At 46.9% G+C, this 22365-nt stretch overlaps 1 long non-coding RNA gene across 1 annotated transcript; it reads left to right on the top strand.

Annotated features, from left to right (window-relative positions):
* Positions 1 to 10330: 10330 nt before the first annotated feature.
* Positions 10331 to 21109, top strand: LOC113981415. The gene is made up of 3 exons (XR_003538407.1): positions 10331 to 10341; positions 10627 to 10632; positions 21009 to 21109. It is a non-coding gene; the product is annotated as an uncharacterized LOC113981415 (long non-coding RNA).
* The last annotated feature ends 1256 nt before the right edge of the window (positions 21110 to 22365 follow it).

Here is a 22365-nt window from a genome sequence, read left to right as displayed (position 1 = left end):
AGACGAAGATTCCTCCCAGAACAAAGGTACCAGCACAGAAAGCTCTCGTTCCTCATGGAGTTCCCAGCCTGGCAAACCAACTGCACAACAAAGTCAAAGCATCCACTCTTTCTTTCCTGTAGATATGGGTTGTTGTGTCCTTTTTTTCAGACCTTCCTCTCAACTGCCAGTCCGACTGCAAAAATTGCATACAAACAAAGATTCCTCCCAGAGCAAAGTTACCAGTACAGAAAGCTCTTGCTGCTCACGGAGTGCCCAGCCTGGCCAACCAACTGGACCACAAAGCCTAAGCTTCCAGGCTTTCTTTCCTGGGGATAGGGGCTGTTGTTTCCCATTTTCAGCCCTACCTCCCAACTGCCAGCCTGAAGCCCAAAATTGCATACGGACGAAGATTCCTCCCAGAACAAAGGTACCAGCACAGAAAGTTCTTTCTGCTCATGGAGTGCCCAGTCTGACCCACCAACTGCACCACAAAACCAAAGCTTCCAGTCTTTCTTTCCTGGGGATTAGGGTTGTTGTTTCCATTTTTGAGACCTGCATCTTAACTGCCAACCTGACTCACAAAACTGCATACAAACTGATGCCTGCTCAGCTGGTGCTAAGAAAAAATCCAGGAGTCATTAATTAGGGTGAGATAAGCAAAGGGTTTAATCGTGCCAAGGCAATTGATGGTATACGACGCGCGCGCAGGCTGTGCCTGAGATGTTACATTTATAACAATATCTGGCCAATCTCAAGTGTGTCATCAGTCCCCCCTTTAGAGATTAAACAAGACTCAGAGATCTTGTTCAATCTCTACTACTTACACATAATACTAATCGTATAACAAGCTATTATGGAAACTTAATGCTAACATGAATGGCTGTTCTAACAAGGTTCAGCTTGGTAACTATGAAGTAAGTTTGTGAAGGCAAACTTAATGAAACATTTCTAAGAATTATCCAATATATATAATTCAAATTTGTTGCCAAATTCATAGTGCAAATTTAGCACTCACCTTTATGAAGAATGTTTGGTATGTTTTGCTAAAGCCAAATGTAAATTTAGGTTCTAAACTCAATTCATAGTTACTGGCAGTACTAATAAATACAAACAAGCGAGGAAAACTTAAATACTATTTTAACAGTCCTTATAAATAACAGTCTTTGTTGCTCTACTCGTCTCAGGAACAGAGGTTTTTTCTTCCTGGGTGAAATTCAGGGTCCTTGATGATAACTTTTGACCACGATGGAAATGGTCAACTGGACTTGAAAACAGTTCTTTCCGTTTGGTTTGCAGGAGTTTCAGTCTCATTGTTTAACATAAACTCACTCTTTGGGCTGGAACAGATGAGCAGGAGTGTCCAGTCTCATAGGTTTAGATGACTCAATGGACTTCTGCAGTTCCTGCAAAGCAGATCTTAAAACATAAACAATTTTACAAATAAACCTCCTTATGTAATCAGGGAGTCGATGAAGTGTGACTCTCTGTCCGATGACAATTTCACAGGAATTTTAGATCTTAGAATTCCTGTATTTCAATCTTCTGAGAGAGGAGTTCATGCTTTTATCACATAAAGCGATTAACTGCCAGTCACAGATTTAATAGGCCTGTCAAGAGCTTACTTGAAGCAGGCTGTGTCTGGATGCAAACAGCACCCTGGCAGTGCCAGTCGCTCACCACAGAGAGTTTATACTCTCTGGACAAATTCTAGGCCTTACCAGGGGCAGGTTGTCCTATTCCAACCTGTCCCAGACTGCAGTTAATCATCTTTATCTCATGGAGTGGTCATACAGGGGCCTCTTGCCTCCATGGATAAAAGCTTCCACACCTGTTAAAATAGGTGCATTCACAGATACATGAATACTAATGAAATAATAAAGCTAGAAAGCAATTTCAGCAAACTATTTAAGCAATCTAAACCAATTATTCCAACAATGATGTTACCAGGTTGTCTCAAAGATTGCAGGCAATGGTGCAAGCCAGATTTTTAGGGGCTTATTGGAGAGTCCATAGAACCAGTGCTATTGCTGCCTCAGCACTGAAGCCACCATCTTATCCCTCCTTCAGTCTCAGTGTAGGACTTCTTTTATTCAATTTGGGTTCACGTACCTCCCTAGATGACACTAGATACTAAAGCATTTTAAAACATAAGTATAAATATGATTCCACAGTCACATGAAAATTCTATGGACCTTTCATCAAACTGCTTTTAGGAGAAATTCTTCCACAAGCTGCAGTAGTCTAAGAGACACAGATGTTTACAAATTGTTGCTGGAACGAGATATGTGCAAGTATAAACATTGCAAGCTTTAGAACAATTCATGTACTAAAAGCAAAAGCAATATAGGCTTTCAATTTTTAGCAATTAAGCTAACAACAAGAGAAGCTTAAAGTAATATAGAAATAACAAAGCAAATACAATAATTACAATATATGTACCACCTTTAGTGCAAGTTGATTTTCAATTGTGTAAGAAGGCTTTTGTCTACTCACTCTTTAGTTTATTGCAGTTAAGACATTTGTCTACTTCTGCAAAAAGTTGTTCCCACGGCTTCCAGTTTGAATTTTCGTGGTACTGCTTTTCAGGTCTGCTTGCTGGAACAGACTATCTGTCAACAGTTAACTTCTGACACATTGTTAGTTCCTATTAAGAGCAAAACAGTGGCCCCCTTTTTGATTTTGCCACAGCCAGGGCACAGAGGGCAGGAATATTCACAGGCTGTGAGCCTGAAACAGGTCTAGAACACACAGGGGTCAATATAACTAGCTCTCCTCCTCCCCCCCTTTCCGTGTTAGTCAGTCTAACGGGCGAGGGGAGGGACCACAGCGCTGGCCAACCAGTCCGTGGGACAGTGCTGGTCGCTCAGCCTTCCATACTGTGTCCATTCCTGTTGGGCTCCCTTTGGGAGCCCACTTCACCACAGGGACAGGGACAGAGCATGTTTTAGGCAAGCTTCCCTTTTGAGTTTCCCTTCTTGTTGTTGCAAAAAGTATCTTTCCCGGTTTTTGACCACTTCTGGGCTCTGTTGCTATAGCAACGACTGCAAACCAGAAGCCCAAGTTAGCAGGGCCGTGCCAACTCGGGAGGCGGGGCAGGCCCGGGGGCGGACCGGGGCAAGACCATTCTTGTCCGCTCCTCCCCCTCCCCTTCCGAAATAGGGAGTCCAAGCTGTCCGACTCAGTCAGTGGCCCTGCCCACAGCGGCCCTGGGGGTCCGAAACTGGTCTTCTCAGAGCCATGGGGGAAAACCGCAAGTATTAGGGGGAGAGTGGGGGCGACCGAGTCACCCTTGGTAACCAAAGCAACCGTTTCGCCGCTCGCTGCAAAAGCGGTGAGTCCCCCTGGAGGGTCTGTCACCCCCCTTTTTGGAACGGTCGCCTCTTTGGCCGTACCCGCAGGGACAGCTCCCGGCTCAGCTCTCTGCACTCCTGTGGCAGCAATGCCTGCAGGGGCAGCCCCGCCTGCCATAGGTATCTCTCTCCCTGCTGCCGGACAGTCAGGGGCAGCGCAGTCAGCGCCCGCGGGAGGGTCAACAGCTGAGGGGGAGTGCTCCCGCTTGTAACAGTTGCTCTCGCTCACAAGTGTCTCCAGCATTTCCAGGACTCGCAGGGTCCTGAACTGCAGCTGGGTGTGGGCAGTGGGGAAATCGGGCCCGGGGCTGAGCTGCATCAGGTCCCGGCCCAGCATGATCGAGATGTCATAGACATCGTCGTCTGTCAGCTGGAATGGGCTCTTATCCAGAGCCCTCTCTGGGTTACCATCCATATCCTCCATATCTATATCAGTATAGTCTGTAGGCGACTCATTTGCCTTTTGCTTGACTTCATACCTTTTTATAGCTCCCTTGCTGTTATCACTACCGAAAAAATCAACTGCTTCAGCACCCATCTGCGGCGCTGGGCTACTTGGTTTCACAAGCACATCTGCACCTGGGGCTGTCGCGCCCCCTGGGGCCAATGCCTTCACTTTACTACCACCATCAGAGTTAACTCCTGCCGCCGTCCCTACACTGGCCGATTCCGGCGGCGCTTTCACTGCGATCTCTAAAATCTCCTCTGTTTCCACAACAGATGCCGCATCTGTAACAACCTTCTCTGGTGTTACCACGCCAAAAGCAACTCTAGTAAAAGCTGACTTCTCAGCCTTCACAGCTCTTATCCCGTTACCGATACAACTATCTGCTCCTCCCGCGCTCACCTCTGCTGTTACCACGGTAATCCTGTCTACTCCGGCAAGGCCGCCAGCAGCAGCTGCAAAGCCACAGGCTGCTCCTTGCACGCTTGTCGGAACAGGTGGGGGAGACCCCGCTTCCATTGCCCCGCTGGGGCTAGAAGTTTCTCCTGGTGTCACTCCTGTTTGGACCAAATTAGATGTTACCTTTGAGCTTAACCCCGCAGCGTCTGCATAACTTTTACTCTCCTCTGCCGCACTAAAAACAGCTTCAACAAAAGCCGACTTTACAGATCTTATCTGCACCGCGGTGCCTACTTCAGTCAAACTAACAGCCTCTGTTCTTCCAGCCACACCGGCAGGACTCACTCCCACTGGCCCCGAACCAACTCCTCCAGGGGCCTCAATTTGCCTAATCCCTCCCGGTGCAGCCAGACCCGCACGCGGGAGTCCTCCAATGGTCCGTACCTCCCCCGGGGTCGCTACTCCTGCAGCTCCGGCTCCCCCCAGGCTGCTTTCCCTTCCTGAGCTTTCATTCTTCTTATCTCCTACCCCCAATTCAGGGCATGTTAATAGAAGCAAAAACAGCTTTGCATATCGAATTTCCTGCCACCTCTGTTCTACATGAAGAAGCAAGATTAACCGAAACACTGTGTCCAGTTCAAACGGACCAAATTCTGGCCAAACCACTCCTCTCATTTGTCCAAACAAGGGCCAGGCATACACAGACAGCCTATAAAGCTCTTCCTTTCTTAAAGTTGCATTTGGGCCGGTTAAAATCTTCCAATGTTCTAAAACTAAACCCAAGGTGGATTCTTTAGGGATCTCAAACTTTGAATCCACACAACCCATGATTGCAAAATGTAAATGAACCACGACCACACACTGGGATTTGAACTTGCTACCTTGGGGCTACCAAGCTGTTACAGTAACCTCTCAGCTATTGTTCCGAGTCTCACCGACTCCCAGAGCCTCCACCAGCTCCCCCACCGCGTCAGAGCACACTGGAAGGCGTCCCTTCCAAACAAAACAGCCTTAAGCTGAACCTCGCTCTGACCCAGGTGGGAGGACTATGCCGTCCGCTGACTGGAAAGCGACTCTCTTAGACTGTATGGGCCCAAGTCTTAAATTTAACTTTCCAGTCCACCGTGTTCCCTACCTCCTGGGAACACAAAACTTCCCGCAGCTGCTAACTAAACCAGGTACCTTTCCCCTTATTTTGCCTTTTCTTATCTCACCTCTATGCTCCGTGCTTGTTTCCATGGGTTCTGTGGAGCTGGGCTTCTCAGACCGGGGTGGGAATTATCTCAGATAAAAGCCGACTTGATGAGGAATTCCTGCACGATGAAAGTTTTCAGTTTGAAGAAGTTCCAGTCCAGGTCTGCCTGTGCGGGCCAACAGCTGATCCCTGCTCAGCTGGTGCTAAAAAAAAATCCAGGAGCCATTAATTAGGGTGAGATAAGGAAGGGGTTTAATCGTGCCAAGGCTGTGCCTGAGATGTTACATTTATAACAATATCTGGCCAATCCCAAGTGTGTCCACCCCATAACTTTTGGTCTAATCCACCCCTGGGTCCACCCTCTGAAATGGGGTCTGGGGTGCATTTTGGGACTCTCTCTTCATCAACCTTCATCATCACAGTCACCCAGTTCTTTGACTCTGTCTTGTGGTTTAGGCCAAGATACAAGCGTTCGCAAACAAGACAGGTTTTGCCTTGACAAGAGGCTAAACATTTCTACTGGATACGGGGGTAGGCTTGATATGGGGAGTATGGAATGGGGTAAGAGGGTTAAGGAATGTGTAAACTAAGGAGTGCTACAGGGAAGAGGGATAAATAGGCTGCTTCTAAAATCTACTTCTATTACCTATAAAACTTATAAGGTAGGAAAAAAAAAACATTAGGGGCTTAAGGCATCAAAACAAAGATTCCCCCCACACCAAAGGTGCCAGCACAGAAAGCTCTTGCTGCCCATGGAGTGCCCAGCCTGGCCCACAACTGCACAACAAAGCCAAAGCTTCCAGGCTTTCTTTCCTGGGGAAAAGGGCTGTTTTTTCCTCTTTTCAGCCCTGCCTCCAAAGTGCCAGCCCGACTCCCAAAATTGCATACGGATGAAGATTCCTCCCACATCAAAGGTGCCAGCACAGAAAGATCTTGCTGCCCATGGAGTCTCCAGGCTGACAAACCAACTGCACCACAAAGCCAAAGCTTCCAGTCTTTCTTTCCTGGGGATAAGGGCTGTTGTTTCCTGTTTTCAGCCCTACCCCCAAAATGCCAGCTTGCCTCCCAAAATTGCATACAAACACAGATTCCTCCCAGAGCAAAGGTGCCAGCACAGAAAGCTCTTCCTGCCAATGGAGTCTCCAGGCTGACGAATCAACTGCAGCACAAAGCCAAAGCTTGCAGGATTCTTTTCCTGAGGATTAGGGCTGATGTATCCGGTTTTCAACCGTGCCTCCCAAATGACAGCCCAACTCCTAAATTTGCATACGGACGAAGATTCCTCCCACACCAAAGGTGCCAGCACAGAAAGCTCTTGCTGCCAGTGGTGTCTGCAGGCTGACAAACCAACTGCACCACAAAACCAAAGTTTCCATTCTTTCTTTCCTGGGGATAAGGGATGTTGGTTCCTTTTTTCACCTGTGCCTCCCAAGTGCCAACCCAATTCCCAAAATGGCATACAGAAGAAGATTCCTCCCTGTGGCAGTTAGAGTCACATTAGGAATCTAAAAATACAATCTCCCGGCTTCTCCACCCCCTCCCACAATTTATCCCAACACCAGAGAGAAACTTTCAGACCAGAGGCTTCTATAGGGGAAGGAGAAGTATATACATTTGTTTACACAAATATATATACTGTACAAACTAAAGGCAACTATATATATATATATATATATATTTTACACTTCTGCCAGTCCCTTCAAAGCCCGTCCCTTAAACTTTAGTCCAGGTAGAAGCTTTTCAAGGCTGCTGGGTAATGCAGTCTCTCTCATGGGAGTGTTCTGGGCCCGAACGCTCCCCCCTCACCAAGTTCCAGCTGTTTGTTTCTGTTTTCCTCCTCACGAAGTCCAAGAAGATAGTTTTGAGTCTGTCCTCTCATACCTCAGTTCGTAGGCTGCTGTAAGTGTAGTCCAGCTTATCAAGCATCCGCATCCTGGAATGTTGATTCCTCCTTCGGGTTTTCAGCTGTCCTGCGTTTAAACCACGGCAGAGACATCCTCCGGGCCCCTCTCTCCGGGGTCCGTCTCCAATTTCGCCGGGGATTCCTCTCTCAAGTGTCGAGCTATATTTAGCCCTTCCACGTGGCTCTGTTTCAATGCTGAGCCTTAAAATCCACCCCCACCAGCCTCAAAGCAGTGGGGGGAAAAAGCCCCCTAGCCTTAGCCACAGGCAGCTCGGTCCAGCTATCCACTGTCCCAAGCGTCCTGCAGCTGCGGGGGGGGAAAGGCCTAGCCTCCTCCCTCTTACCTCAGGTCAGGTGCTGTGAATCTCTTCCTTCACAGCACACACTCAAAATTCTGCCTCTAACTCTGCCCTGGCCTAGGCAGAGTTGGGGGGGCCGCAGGGCTCTCCTCTTCCCCCCATCGGGGGGGGGGGGGGAGGAGCCCAGCTACCCCCTGGCCTTCTACACCTACACGCAGCAGACACCAACAACAGAACAATGCCAACAGATTCCGGTGGCTGTGTATATATGATTTTGAGCAGAAGCAAACAACATGGACGGTGATTGGCTCTTCAGGGAACACTGCCTTGACACCCAATCACCTCTGAGCCCCCTTATTCTCGAGGGGGGACCAATTTCAAACTATGACACTCCCACAACAAAGGTACCAGCACAGAAAGCTCTGGCTGCCCACCGAGTGCCCAGCCTGGCCCACCAACTGCACCACAAAGTCAAAGCTTCCAGGCTTTCTTTCCTGGAGAAGAGGGCTGTTCTTTCCTGTGTGCAGGCCTGCCTCTAAACTGCCATACCAACATCCAAAATTACATACAAACAAAGATGCCTCCCAGAACAAAGGTGCCAGCACAGAAAACTCTTGCTTCCCATGGAGAAGCCAGCCTGGCTCGCCAAGTGCACCACAAAGCCAAAGTGTGCATGCTTTCTTTCATGGGGATAAGGACTGATGTTTTGTGTTTTCAGTCCTGCATCTCAACTGCCACTCTGACTGCCAAAATTGCATACAAACAAAGATTCCTCCCACACGAAAGGTGCCAGCACAGAAAGCTCTTGATGCCAATGGAGTGACCAGCCTGGCCCAACAACTGCACCACAAAGCCAAAGCTTCCAGTCTTTCTTTCCTGGGGAAAAAGACTGTTGTTTCCTGTTTTCAACCGTGCCTCCCAAATGCCACCCCGACTCCCAAAATTGCATATGGGCGAAGATTCCTCCCACCCAAAAGGTGCCATCACAGAAAGTTCTTGCTGCCCATGGAGTGCCCAGCCTGACCCACCAACTGCACCACAAAGCCAAAGCTTCCAGGCTTTCTTTCCTGGGGATATTGGCTGTTGTTTCCTGTTTTCAGCCCTGCCTCTCAACTGCCAGCCGGACTCCGAAATTGCATAAGGACGAAGATTTCTGCACACCAAAGGTGCCAACACAGAAAGCTCTTGCTGCCATGGAGTCTCCAGGCTGACAAACCAACTGCACCAAAAAGCCAAAGCTTCCAGGCTTTCTTTCCCGGAGACAAGGGCAGTGTTTCCCTCTTTCCTGCTCTGCCTCCCTGTGCCAGACCGAATCCGAAAATGGAGTCTCCAGGCTGACAAACAAACTGCACCACTAAACCCAAGCTTCCAGTCTTTTATTCCTGGGGATTAGCGCTGTTGTTTCTTGTTTTCAACCGTGCCTCCCAAATGACATCCCGACTCCCAAAATTGCATACAGAAGAAGATTTCTCCCACAACAAAGGAACCAGCACAGCAAGCTCTTGCTGCTCATGGAGAGCCCAGCCTGGTCCACCAACTGCACCACAAAGCCAAAGCTTGCAGGCTTTCTTTCCTGGGAATAGCGGCTGTTGTTTCCTGTTTTCAGTCCTACCTCCCAACTGCCAGGCTGAAGCCCAAAATTGCATACGGACAAAGATGCCTCCCACACCAAAGGTTAGAGCACAGAACGCTCTCCCTACCAATGGAGTCTCCAGGCTGACAAACCGACTGCACAACAAAGCACAAGCTTACAGGCTTTCTTTCCTGGGGATAAGGGCTGTTGTTTCCTGTTTCATACAGCGACTCGCAACTGCCAGCCCGACTCCCAAAATTGCATACAAACAAAGATTCCTCCCACAGTAAAGGTGACAGCACAGAAAGCTCTTGCTGTCCATGGAGTGCCCAGCCTGACCCACCAACTGCACCACAAAGCCAAAGCTTCCAGTCTTTCTTTCCTGGGGATAAGGTCTGTTGTTTCATTTTTTAAGACCTGCATCTGAAACAGCCAGTCTGACTGCCAAAATTGCATACAAACAAAGATTCCTCCCACACCAAAGGTGCCAGCACAGAATGCTCTTCCTACCAATGGAGTCTCCAGGCTGACAAACCAACTGCACAACAAAGCAAAAGCTTACAGACTTTCTTTCTTGGGGATAAGGGCTGTTGTTTCCTGTTTTATACAGCGACTCGCAACTACCAGCCCGACTGCCAAAATTGCATACAAACAAAGATTCCTCCCACACCAAAGGTGCCAGCACAGAAAGCTCTTGCTGTCAATGGAATCTCCAGGCTGACAAACTAACAGAACCACAAAACCAAAGCTTCCAGGCTTTCTTTCCTGGGGATACGGGCTGTTGTTTTGTGTTTTCAGCCCTACCTCCCAACTTCTAGCCTGAAGCTCGAAATTGCATACGGACGAAGATTCCCCCCACAGCAAAGGTGCCAGCACAGAAAACTCTTGGTGCCAATCGAGTCTCCAGGCTGACAAACCAACTGCGCCACAAAGCCAAATCTTCCAGGCTTTCTTTCCCACAGCTAAGGGTTGTTGTTTCCTGTTTTCAGCCCTGCCTCCAAAGTGCCAGACCTACTCCCAAAATTCCATACGGACGAAGACTCCTGCCACACCAACGCTGCCAGCACAGAAAGCTCTTGCTGCCCATGGAGTGCCCAGCCTGGCCCACCAACTGCACCACAAAGACTAAGCTTCCTGGTTTTCTTTCCTGGAGGTATGGGCTGTTATGTCTTTCCTCTCTGGGGTTCCATTACTGGTTGCATTCCTCCCATTGTGGGGTTCCATTTCCGAAGTCTTGAGGTGCATAGGGAAGGGGAAAACTCTAGCGCCAGGGGTTTCTTCAGGTCCTGACCGCATGGAGGAGAGAGTTTTCTCGCCCCTCCCCCCACTCACGAGGCCCCATGGCAGCCACAGACAGCACACAGGACTTGAAGAGGAGGAGAGAGAGTTTATTGATGGGGTGGTTACATATATAGGGTTTGGAGGATTCACTGAGTGACCAGTTACAGGGTCAGGGGGCTTACAGGACATCCAATTGCAGGAAGGGGTTAACAACCAATACGAAAGGGTTAACAGGGCCCAATGGGAAGACTTATTGATGTCTTCTCAGGACATTCCTGAGGCAGAGATAACACTACTGAGGGGGGTCCTGGGAAGAAGAAGTAGTGACTTTGCAGAAATACAAAAAACCATTTTGAAACATATTTAAACAGCAGTTTTCTCATATAATGCTGATTTACTGCTACAGGCTGTTGTTTCACATTTTCAACTGTGCCTCCCAAACGACAACCCGACTCCCAATACTGCATACGGACGAAGATTCCTCCCACACCAAAGGCACCAGCACAGAAAGCTCTTGCTGCTAATGGAGTGCCCAGCCTGGCCCACCAACTGCACCACAAAGCCAAAACTTCCAGTCTTTCTTTCCTGGGGATAAGAGCTCTTGTTTCCTGTTTTCACTCCTGCTTCCCAAATGCCAGACCGACTCCAAAAAATGCATACCAACAAAGATGGTCTGGGTGGAATCTTCGTCCATATCTGATTTTGACCCTCAGCCGGCCCCCGGCGGTACGGCACGCCGGCCTGCAAATGACTGCCCTTCCCGCCTGGAAAGAAAGACCTGAGTCCCCCTCTCTCACGTGTTTTTTGTGCGCCACTCTTGGCACTACGCGCCCAGCCAGTGCTTGCTTGCAGGGCGGGCACCTTTGGTCTGGGAGTAATCTTCGTCCGTATCCCATTTTGGCCCTCGGTCGGCCCCCGGCGGCGCGGTGCTCTGGTCTGCGAACGACTGCCCTTCCTGCCCAGAAAGAAAGGGCTGAGCCCCCCTCTCTCACCTGTCGTGGGTGCACCACTCTCCACACTCTGAGCCCAGCCAGGGTTTGCAGGGCGGGAACCTTTGGGCTGGGAGGAATCTTTGTCTGTATGCAATTTTCGTCCTCAGTCGGACCCTGGCGGCGAGGCTCTCTGGCCTGCGAACGACTGTCCTTCTCGGCCAGAAAGACCTGAGCCCCCCTTTCTCACCTGACGTTCGTGCGCCACTCGCGGCACTACGCGCCCAACCAGGTCTTGCAGGGCAGCAACCTTTGGTCTGGGAGGAATCTTCGTCCGTATCCAATTTTGGCCCTCGGCTGGCCCCTGGCACCGTGGCGTGACGGCCAGTGAATGACTACCCTGCCTGTCCGAGAAAGAAAGACCTGAGTCCCCCTCTCTCACGTGCTGTTTGTGCACCACTCTTGGCACTATGCGCCCAGCCAGTGCTTGCAGGGCGGGCACCTTTGGTCTGGGAGGAATCTTCGTCCGTATTCCATTTTGGCCCTCGCCCGGCCCCCAGCAGTGCGGCGCTCCGGTCTGCAAAGGACTGCCCTTCACGCTTGGAAAGAAAGGGTTGAGCCCCCCCCCTCACCTGCCGTTGGTGCTCCACTCTCAGCGCTACACGCCCAGCCAGGGCTTGTGGGGCCGGCACCTTTGGTCTGGAAGAATCTTCGTCCGTATTCCATTTTGGCCCTCGGACGGCCCCTGGCGGTGCAGCGCGCCGGCTTGCAAATGACTGCCCTTCCCGCCCCAAAAAGAAAGGCCTGAGCCCCCCTCTCTCACCTGCCATTGGTGCGCCACTCTTGGCACTATGCGCCCAGCCAGGGTTTGCGGGGCGGGCACCTTTGGTCTAGGAGGAATCTTCATCCGTATCCAATTTTGGCCCTCGGACGGCCCCCAGCGATCGACCTACCAACGACTGCCCTTCCCGCCTGGAAAGAAAGACATGAGCCCCCCTCTCTCACCTGCTGTTTGTGGGCTGTCGGTAGACAGAAATTGTGTGAACAATTTCTATTGCATTTCTGCGACCTTTGCCTTGCCCTGGCTGGGTGCAGATTGTAAAAAAATACTACGCCGCTAATATGACTGCAGGCCTTGTGCCAAGGTGAAGGAGGAGTTCTTTTGGCAGGTAAACAAGTTTTGTGGACACCTGTTGTGGACCAATTCGTACTGTACAATGCAGTATGTTTTCCTTATGTATCCAATGTAGCCTGGGAAAGAATCACGTCTGTGTGTCATAAGCAGTATAGAAGCTGTCTTTCTTCTAATAAAGCTGACATTTTGCCGACCATAATGGACTATGAGCATTTGTCCATGCCCCTCCGCCGATATCTGGCGCCCATTTGACAGGGAGTCCTACTTCGTCAAGTTCTGCGGGACGTAAGGCGAACGGAAGGAGCTGAGGGAAGCGGTCGTTAGAGGTAGTGCTGTCCCCGGCGCTACGAAAAAAGCCATGCGCATGGTACAGAGGAACCTCACCCTGGCTAGGTGAGTCGACCGGGGGAGAGAGCATGGGGCCCACGCTACCCACAGAGGACAGAGCGGTGGAAACGATCCGTCAATTTATGATCTCTCTAAGAGAGCCTATTTATGATGAAACAACCCTTAAAGGGTTAATAGAATGGGCGAGAGCGCAGAATCTACTTCCCACTGCTCAAGCCGCCTTTCAGGTGTCCACAGGGGATGCTATAAAGGACCTGTTTTGGGACGGGATCTCTAAGGGATCAGAAGACTCTAGAAAGTGTCCTATAATTTGGCGTCTGGCAGTTGAGTCGCTGCAAGAGTTAAGTTCTGAGCGACGGGACCTCATAAATGTTCAGACAGCTCTGTTGGGAGACGGTGGGACTACGGCGAGTCCCCGCCCCCATCGGTCCGCTTTAGGGGAGATCCCAGTACCTGTGGCTGCAAAGTTGCAAACACTAGAGACCTTAAAAGCAGCGGGACCACTTCTGTTTGGCACCGTGCATGTAACAGCAGAATGTGTAGAGGCTGCAGGAGAATCAGTAGCGGCGGAGAATAAAGCTGGAGCCGTGCCAACGGCACGGCCCTCTACTGCGGCTGCGCGGTCAGTGGTGTTGCTCCTCACTGTGCCTGCTCTGGGCGCTGAGTCAGCGGTTAGTACTGCGCATGTGTTGCCTGGAACAACGTTGCTAGGAGCCTCCGCGTCACTAGGTGGCGCTGCACCACTGGCGCCTGAAGCCACCGTGAAACCTGGAAGAAGGACAGTGAGACGCGCTGCCATAGCAACGGACGCTGTTTCCGAAAACAAAAAAAAAGGGACTGCTGCCGTGCCCGCGCCGAGCCCTGACCGAGAATCCCGGGCTGTCGGACCCCCCCAGCCTTGGACAGGAGTCGCTGCCGCCGCAGACCCCACGCCAACACGTGCTGTCAGCCCTGCCGGCGCTGCTGCTGCCACCTGCCTGCGTCTACCACCAGAGTTCAAAATCGACTGACGAAGATGGAAAGAGAGGCTCAGAGAACCAGGTGCAGCTCCCAGAGAAGCTTTACAGACATCTGTGGCAGAAAAGAAGTTGAAGCAACGAGCCCTTTGCACCTCCTCTGCCATTGCCGGCTCCCCATAAAAGACCAGGGGCTGGCAAGAGTAGAGAAGGTCTGGTGCAGAAATAGAAGAGAATTCTGTGAGATACTACGATAGAGGGAAAGTTTATGTCTTTAACTCCTAAGACATTTTCAGTTGGTACAGATGCAGGAGACAATAGAAGCTAAATTTACGATTACTCAATATGGGTTGAGATCGATTTATATTACATCTGTGGTACAACATTTTTAAGGAGTTAATGAGAATGAGTAGGGAAAGATCAGTCTGGTTTACAGAAGCCACACAGGGATGTAACTTTGTTTTGGTTAAGGAAACATAATTTTCTTGTAATTTCTTTTTCAAATTGTTTGTGAAAAGACCATTTCCCCTTTAACTTCATAGCATGATCTTTGTAGTGATTTTTAACTATTTGAGAAAGCTTTGAAGTTCTTAGACCCCTGGAAGAAACATTAGGGCTTAGTTTTTGTGCTCCTTGTCAATTTGCTAGTTTGATAACAAAGAACAGGCCTGCTGTCCAGTGTAAGATCATAATGCTGGTAGGATTAGATAGTGAAGTGACAAAAAAAAGAGAGTTACTTATTGAAGCTCAAATAACTGCTGGATTCTGTCAAACCCTACCTTATTCATTTAAAAAAGACATCAGAATTCATTTTAGCTAAGATGAACAGACATATCTGCATACACATGTAACCAATGCTCTCCTAATCCTTCTTCTGTCTGGTCAAGTTTCAGTCTACACATCTCGTGATTGGGTGAGAAAGAGGTCTAAGGGAATAAGATGTTTTTGTCCTTTACAAGAAACAATTAGACTAACCTAATTTTTACTTCTTCCTTTTTTTGCTACAGATTTCCACACGCATACAATTTAGCTTTCTTAAGACCTTGGTATGGCTTGGATAAGACTTAAATTACAGCACTATTGCTTGAGAGAGTTTAAACATACAAAATGTTCCCTGCATGCTTGCCTTGTCTGTATGCTCATTTGAGCTAAGAAAACTGAAAAAGGATTTTTTGAATTTAGGCAGACAAAACGTTTTACAAGGAACACAAATGCTGTTGCAACTCAGAGCAAATGTTACCGAGTATGTCTTATGCAATATATGTACTTTTTCAATGAGAAGGAGTAAAAGTTATAGACCCACTCTTTTATAACACTATCTTCGTGCTGACAATTCACAGTAACATACTAAGCACCACAAAACTCTCACTGAACACCTATAAACTTGGTCATGTGTATCACATCCGACAACTGTACTTTCTTTATCAGCTTCTAAGTGAATTGCCTTATTTTTAGTTACATCTTACCCCTGTAAAAACCTTCTGCCAAAATATCATACTCAGTCTCAGCAGGAGGGGAAATAAGGTTCACACAATAGAGATAGTTTGTTGCCTAGCAACTGAGTGGGACTTAAGCCACCTCCAGCGGTTTCTCAGAACTAGGGAGACAGTAGAACTTACCTTACAAACACTACAACTTTGCACATAAGATGGATGGAAAGCCAACAGGCTGGGGATTTCCTTAATTCTTAGATAACACATCTCTCTATCTCCCTGTTACAAGCTGAGAAGTGACTCTGACAGTGGAGTGACCCTGACAGGTTCTGTGTGTATTTAGATCAGTTCTTCTCTAGACCCTCAGTCTGCAGGAGTGGGGGAACTGTCTTCTTGAAACACCCCCATAGTTAGTGCTGTGAATACAAATGGTTGCAGCCAGAAGCCTTACCCTGGGTTGGCATTACACTAATCACATCTTTAGAATTGTGTTTAAAAAGGTTTACTCAGCTGATTTTTACATGATCTTACAACTAGTTAATTGTTTTCCTTTGTGCTGCTTATGTTGTGAATTTTGTTCTCTTAACAGAATTTCATAGGCAAAAGACTTAAAAAATGCGAGCAGATAATGTAGATCATATCTAAAGAACTGGCTACAAGCTGGAATTTGGCCTTCTCCATCCTTCTGATCTGCACATGTAGCTTAAAGCTGAGTATAAAAAGGAATGATCAAACAGTATTTTTTCACTGTTGTAGCCTTAAATGTGTTAAATATATTGAAAAGCAAGTAAATTAACTTTTAAATAATTGGCTTTTCCTTCCTTCTTGGAATAGTGGGCAACGTTTCTTCAGTGTTCTGAAGGGAAAGACCTTTGTTGTGATAGTCAATAAAGACAAAAAGAGAGAATTTGCTTATCAAATTATATTTGTAATGCTGTAATTGCGAACTGTAATGTTATGTTATCATGACGGACTATATCCTATTATGTTACCTCTAGATCTTAGATATCTATGTAGAAAGAGATTTCCCTAGCAACCACAGCAGAGTCTGTCAAAGAAGACATAAAACAGGGAAGACAGGGCCCCTAACAACAAAAACAGTCTGAGCAGACACAATCTGATAAGAGGAAGGAGGCGGCCAGACCTGATAAGAAGAAGACGCCAGGAAGAGCTGATAAGAAAGACAAGAAACAGGGAAGAAAGGACCCCTAGCAACAAGGACAGAGCATGCGCAGAATGAACTGGTAACAAAAAAAAAACCCAGGAGGGGACCCGGGAGCTACAAACCTATAAAAAGAAAAACTGAAACTTATTGAACTCGCGGACCGTTGGTGGGGCAGGAGACCCCGTCCGCCCAGCGCTGCTTTGCTCATTTGCCTTAAATAAAACTTTTATACAAACTTTAAAAGAGTTTTGCTCTCGTTTACCGATAACAATTTGGTTCCGTGACGCGGACCAGAGTTCCTGGGAAGTAGGATCCTCCTGGGGCGGGCGCCCCCGTCCCCGTTTGGACGGTCCTGGGGGAGTCCTGCGACACAGACTCTGAGGTTCCGACCAAAAAGATTTAGATAAGGCAAATAAGCAAATGAATCACTGCAGTTCCCTGTAATCTTTGTGCACAAAAATGCGGGTGAAGGCTCACTTAGGAGGAAAGTGAGTGGTAAATTCTCTTCATTCGGGAAGGGGTCTGTTCGGCAGGAGTCCGAACGGAGACTTACTCCAGGAGGGAGTAAGGGTTTCAGGTGCCGCCTGGTTGGGGAAAGGAACCGTTCAGCAGGGAGTTGGACGAAGGCTTACCCAGGAGAGGTAAGTATTTGCAAACCCCTTTCTCGGTTGAGAGGGAATCCCGGAGTGCAAACGACTGAGACGTCCAGTAGGACAAGGTGAGAGGGACCTCCTATTAGTGCAGTTCTTGTACCCCGAGAGGGGGCAAGTCATGAACGGAGGGAAGCAAGTGGACTGTGTGTGTGAGTGTGTGAAGGTACTTCGGAAGATGGGGTAGAAAAAAAGTAAATCTTCTGCTCCCATGGGTGGCTGTAAAACAAGTCAGGACAGTCCTAAAACTGAGGAAAAACCTAGGGAGGGGGTTGGAATAAGTGATCACAAGGGGAAGTCACAGGATACCGTGCAGGAGAGGAGAGAACCCGAGAATGAGTTAGTGGTAAGGTTACCAAGCATACCTCCACATAGTCCTTTAGGAGTTATGATTAGGTATTGGGATGATTATCCTTCTAGAGAAGGGAAATTGAGAGAAAAGATGGTGCATTATTGTATGGAAGTATGGGGGGGAAGCAAATAAGGCAGGACCGTTTGTATTGGCCAGTATACGGTTCATTTGAGGACTGGATATGTCAGGCTCTAAATCTGTATGTGAATAGTAAAGAGCCGTTTTGTGCAGAAGAAAGCGAGTATGCTAGTTTATGGATGAGACCAGATACTAGGCATTATTTGTTTCCTTTAAGATAAAAAAAGCAGAAGGAAGAATAACTGTGATCTAGAGGATTACCAGAGGTACCCTCCACCATATATCCCACCCCCTCCACAACCTGCACCCATTCCAGCACCGGCATTTCAGCCCTCTGCCCCAACTGAACCAGAATCCTTTCTATTTGAGAACGCTTCACCTCCCTCACCTTCTGATAGCAGGAGAGTAACGAGGAGCCAGAATAAGGCAAAACAAAAGATGAGAAGCCAGTTATATCCTCTAAGGGAGATTGCAATGGGGGGACAAGATGCTAGGTTAGGGTTTGTATCTGTTCCCTTAAATTCAGGGGATGTGAGAGAATTTAAGAAAGAGATGGGGAAATTGTTAGAGGACCCTATGGGAGTATCTGAAAGATTTGACCAGTTTCTAGGGCCGAATATTTACACGTGGGAAGAAATGCAAGCAATTTTGGGAATATTATTTACGGTGGAAGAACGAGGTATGATTAGAGTGGCAGGAATGAGACAGTGGGATCAGAGACATCAGCAGGGGCTGGCTGCTGACACCAAGTGGCCTCTTCAGAGACCTGACTGGAATAACCAGGAACCGGCTCATAGAGCTCACATGGCTGATTTAAGGACTATTATAGTTCAGGGTATAAGAGAAGCAGTCCCTAGGGGACAGAATATTGACAAAGTTTTTAAAGAATACCAGAGAAAAGATGAATCACCTACGGAGTGACTGGAAAGATTAAGGAAGAGCTTTCAACTTTATTCTGGCATGGATCCGCAGGAGGATATGATGGGGGGAGCTATGTTTAAGATGCAATTTGTGCAGGGAGCATGGGAGGACATTCGGAAAAAGTTGGAAAAAGTGACGACTGGCAGATAAAAGGCTTAGACGAGTTGCTAAGGGAATCTCAGAGGGTATATGTACGAAGAGATGAAGAAAGGGAAGAGGAAAGGCAAAGGAGAGAAGAGGAAATGCAAAAAAGACAGGAGGAGAGACAGGAGGAATTACAGAAAAGACAGGAGGAGAAACAGGAGGAATTACAGAAAAGACAAGAAGAAATGCAGAAGAAGCAGGTGGAAATGCAAAGAAGACAGACCAAGGTTTTAGTGGCAGCTATACGAGAAGGACAGAGGGGAGACAGAAATCAAAGACGAAAGATCCCTCGTGGATTTGTTAGACATGAACTACCCAAGGAACGTGGTCGACCAGATTTAAGTGAGGTAGAATGTTATTACTGTGGACAGAGAGGACATGTGCAGAGAAATTGCAGAAAAAGGCAACAGGATGACCGAATTTATCAGGAAGATTGAAGGGGTCAGGGATTCTACCTGCTGGGGACCCAAAAGAAAACAGAGCCCTTGATAAAACTTAAATTGGGTCCTCAGCAACAAGAATTTGAGTTCCTAGTGGACTCGGGGGCAGAAAAATCAACCGTACAAAAACTACCTCGGGGCTGTATGACCTCCCCAGACACAGTCCTAGTAGTAGGGGCTAAAGGGGAACCTTTTAAAGTACCCCTTATCAAAGATGTGGAAATAGAAACCCAAAATAAATATGCATTAGGAACATTTTTGTTAGTTCCTGAGGCTGAATATAATCTATTAGGGAGAGATTTAATAATAGAACTGGGGATTAATTTAGAAGTAAAAGAGCAGGAAATACAAGCTAAAATATACTCCCTTATGTCAGAGGATGAAAAGAGGATAAATCCTGAGGTGTGGTATACCCCTGATTCTGTGGGAAAGTTAGATATAAAACCGTTTGAGGTTTACATCTGGAATTCAGAGGAGCCAATAAGGGTAAAGCAATATCCTATCCCTCACAAAGGAAGAGTCGGACTTAAGCCTATTATAGAACGACTCTTAACGCAGGGACTGTTAGAACCATGTATGTCACCTCATAATACCCCCATTTTGCCAGTAAAGAAATCTGATGGGTCCTACCGATTGGTGCAGGACTTAAGAGAGGTGAATAAACGAACAGTTACCCGGTTTCCAGTGGTGGCAAACCCATACACTTTATTAAACCAACTTTCCCCTGAATACAAATGGTACAGCGTCATTGATCTGAAGGATGCTTTTTGAGCATGTCCTCTTAAAGAAGACAGTAGGGATTATTTTGCCTTTGAATGGGAGGACCCTGATTCTCATAGGAAACAGCAGTTTAGGTAGACTGTCCTACCTCAGGGATTTGCAGAGTCCCCTAATTTATTTGGGCAAGCTTTGGAGCATTTATTAGAATCTTTTGAACCCCGTAAGGGCAGCGTCTTAATTCAATATGTAGACGATTTGTTAATTGCTGGGGAAAAGTCAGAAGTTGTCAGGGACGAAAGTATTAGGCTCCTGAATTTTCTGAGTTTAAAAGCCTTGAAAGTATCAAAGTCTAAGCTACAATTTACAGAAGAAGAAGTTAAATATTTGGGACACTGGTTGAGTAAGGGACATAAAAGATTAGACCCTGATCGAGTGAATGGGATTTTGTCACTGCCTATGCCCAAAACAAAAAGACAGATTAGGCAGCTTTTGGGATTATTTGGGTACTGCCGACAATGGATTGAAAATTACAGTACTAAGGTTAAGTTCTTATATGAAAAATTGGCAAAAGACGGGCTAGTGAAGCAGAGTGACAAAGATGACAAACAATTAGAAAAATTGAAGGAAGATTTGGTAAATGCACCTGTGTTAAGTTTGCCAGATAATCGAAAACCTTTTTATCTATTTGTAAATACTGAAAATGGTACGGCATATGGAGTCCCAACTCAGACTTGGGCTGGGCAGAGAAAACCAGTTGGATATTATTCAAAATTATTAGATCCAGTCAGCAGGGGGTGGTCAACCTGCCTGCAAGCTATCATGGCTATGGTTTTGTTAGTCAAAGAAGCTACAAAAGTGACCTTTGGAGGAGAATTGAGAGTTTTTACCCCTCACAATATAAGGGGAGTATTGCAACAGAGAGCTGAGAAATGGCTGACAGATAGCCGGCTGTTAAAATATGGAAGCATCTTATTACATTCACCAAAATTAGAACTAGAAGTGACAAATCTACAAAATCCAACCCATTTCTTATATGGGGAGCCCAAAGGAGACCTGGTACATGATTGCCTACAAGTAATAAATTTTCAGACAAAAATTAGGGAAGATTTAGAAGAAGAAAAACTGAGTGAAGGAGAGAAATTATACATAGACGGTTCATCTAGGGTAGTTAATGGGAACCAAAAGTCAGGATATGCAGTAATAGACGAACAGACTTTTCAAGTCAGAGAGTCTGGGCCCTTAGACAAGACGTGGTCAGCTCAGGCTTGTGAGTTATATGCACTGTTGAGAGCTTTACGGCTATTAGACAGAAAAGCAGGCACTATATTCACAGATTCAAAGTATGTGTTTGGGGTGGTTCATACTTTCGGCAAAATATGGGAAGAAAGAAGATTGATCAATACACAAGGTAAGGCACTCATTCATGAGACTTTGATTTGAGAAATTCTAAAGACTCTGAGAAAACCAAAACAGATTGCAGTTGTATATATTAAGGGACATCAGAAAGGATTAAAGGTTACTGTTAGAGGTAATAACTTAGCAGATGAAGAAGCAAAAAGGGCGGCTTTATTAGTAATAGCTAGTTCAGAACAGGGGGACATAGGCATTCCGAAAAGCTTTAGCGAACAAGAAAAGGAAAAACTGCGACAGTCTGGAGCGAAAGAAGAAAATAATAAGTGATTATTACCAGATGGACGGGAAGTTCTTCCAAAAGGTCTGGCCCAGAGAATAATGAGAAAATTACATGAGCAGACACACTGGGGGACACAAGCTTTAGTGGATCAATTTGAAAACAAGTTTGTCTGTGTGGGAGCTTATGGTATAGCAAAAAGAACTCTTGAAGGGTGTTTAACCTGTCAAAGGGTAAATAAACGACAATTAAGAAAACGAGTACAAGGGGGGCGAGAATTAGCTAAAAGACCTTTTGAGAAAGTACAGACAGATTTTACTGAGCTACCTAAAGTAGGAAGATACCGCCACCTACTGGTGTTAGTAGATCATCTCACCCACTTTGTAGAAGCTTTTCCCGTGGCAAGGTGCACCACCAAAACCGTGATTAAGATTTTATTAGAAGAAATTATTCCACGGTACGGTGCTGTGGCAGTGGTGGACTCGGATAGGGGACCACACTTTACCTCTAAAATAATCAAAGAAACAACAGAGCTTTTTGGAACCAAGTGGGAATATCATACTCCTTGGCATCCACAAAGTTCTGGTAAAGTGGAAAGAATGATCAGTGAAATAAAGAAACAATTGACTAAATTAATGATAGAAACTAAAATGAATTGGGTAAAGTGTTTGCCATTGGCCTTATTATATATTCGGACCCAACCATGTACTGATACTGGAATGTCACCATTTGAAATGATGTATGGAATGCCATATGATTTTGGAATCCCAATAGAGAATCCAAAGGTGGAAGATACCCTCTTAAGGGAGTATATAATTGAGTTAATGAAAAGGAGACAGCAATTGAGGAAGAAAGGATTAGTAACTCAGAGACCCCCTTTGGATATGGCAATACACAAAATTCAACCTGGAGACAGAGTGTTAATTAAGACATGGAAAGAAACCTCCTTAAATCCTAGTTGGGAGGGACCTTTTGTCATTCTTCTCACTACAGATACAGTCATTCGTACCGCTGAAAGAGGATGGACTCACGCATCT

The sequence above is a fragment of the Neopelma chrysocephalum genome, unplaced genomic scaffold, assembly GCF_003984885.1.
Source record: "Neopelma chrysocephalum unplaced genomic scaffold, ASM398488v2 Primary Assembly neopelma1_96533, whole genome shotgun sequence".
NCBI lineage: Eukaryota > Metazoa > Chordata > Aves > Passeriformes > Pipridae > Neopelma > Neopelma chrysocephalum.
This window is presented reverse-complemented; position numbering and strand designations above follow the sequence as displayed.